The sequence below is a fragment of the Mus pahari genome, chromosome 21, assembly GCF_900095145.1.
Source record: "Mus pahari chromosome 21, PAHARI_EIJ_v1.1, whole genome shotgun sequence".
Taxonomy (NCBI): domain Eukaryota; kingdom Metazoa; phylum Chordata; class Mammalia; order Rodentia; family Muridae; genus Mus; species Mus pahari.
Genome location: NC_034610.1, coordinates 10,519,447 through 10,520,792, shown reverse-complemented (window position 1 = coordinate 10,520,792; position 1,346 = coordinate 10,519,447).

Sequence of the window (1,346 nt, the reverse complement as noted above, 5' to 3'; positions counted from 1 at the left end):
GGATTTCTGAGTTCGAGGCCAGCCTGGTCTACAGAGTGAGTTCCAGGACAGCCGGGGCTACACAGAGAAACCCTGTCTCGAAAAACCAACCCCCCCCCCAAAAAAAAAAAAGAAAGAAAGAAAAAAAAAAGAATTCTAAAATCCAAGAGCTAGATCACCACCACCTTTTCTGGTTTGGTCCTGTACATTCTTGGAAGTGTTGTGGGGAGTGGGGGCCATGGGGGGTGGGGGATGTAGGGGTGCCTCTCTGCCCCTTGCCTTTGTCCATTGGACCTGTTGTCTTCCTGGTGCTCCTTTCAAACGGTGGGGTCTGGTCTTTCCTATGGCAAAGTCTAAGCACTAACATCAATATAAATCCTGTCCAAACACACTGGCTTCCATTTCCAGGAATTCCCAATCCTGTATCCTGCAGGTGATTGTGCTGACACTGCCATAAGGTTTTGGGGACCTTCCCTATGTTCTCCTTGCCTGACTGGGTCTCGTTCAACCAGAGTGCTGCTGTGACTTTTCCCGTGGCCATGGGGGCCACCACTCCAAGGTCACAGGAGAGGCAGTTGTAGAACAAATCTTGGGGATCCTGGGGTGTGTGGAGTGAAGATGGAGAGGTGGGGTGGAGAAGTCGGAAAGGACTCAGGAGAGGGGAATCTCAAAGAGGGAGGAGGCGGAGCTCCTGGGGTGGTTGACCTAAGGGCTGAGGAAAGAGGAGGACACTAATCAGACCCTGGTGGAGAAGGGGAGGTCGCCGCGGGTGTGGGGACCCTGGGCTGAGGGGAGGGGCTGGGGACGGGTGGGGGTGGGGTCGATGGGAGGATACCGCACGGTAGGGACCCTCAGTTGACGTGCTGGTGATCGGGAGTGGAGAGGACACGGCGTGGTGGAGACCCCGGGCTGAGGGGAGGAGCTGGGGACGGGGGAGGAGACTGGAGGACACGCGTGGTGAAGACCCATCTTTGAGGGGAGGGGCTGGGGACCCAGGTGGGGACAAGGCGGGCACCGCCGACTGAGGACCCCCGGCTGACGCGCAGCGGAGGAGGGGAGGGGGCGGGACCGCGGCGGGGCGGGGCGGCGCGGAGCCGCGGCTGACGCGGAGGGCCGGGCCGGGGGCGCAGGGAAGGGGCGGCAGCGAGCTCGCCAGGCGGCCGGGAACCCGGGTAGGACCGGGACCGGGGCCGAGGCGGCGGCGGGCCAGCGGAGCTCAGGCCGGGCGCGGCGCGCCGGGTGAAGGCGGCAAGGCGGCAGGCCCCGGCCGAGGCCGACGGAGCTGCGCAGCTGCGGCCGGCTGACGTGAGCGGCGTGCGGGTCCCGGCCGGCGGCGCGCTGGCGGCCATGGCGGTGGCGCTGGCGGG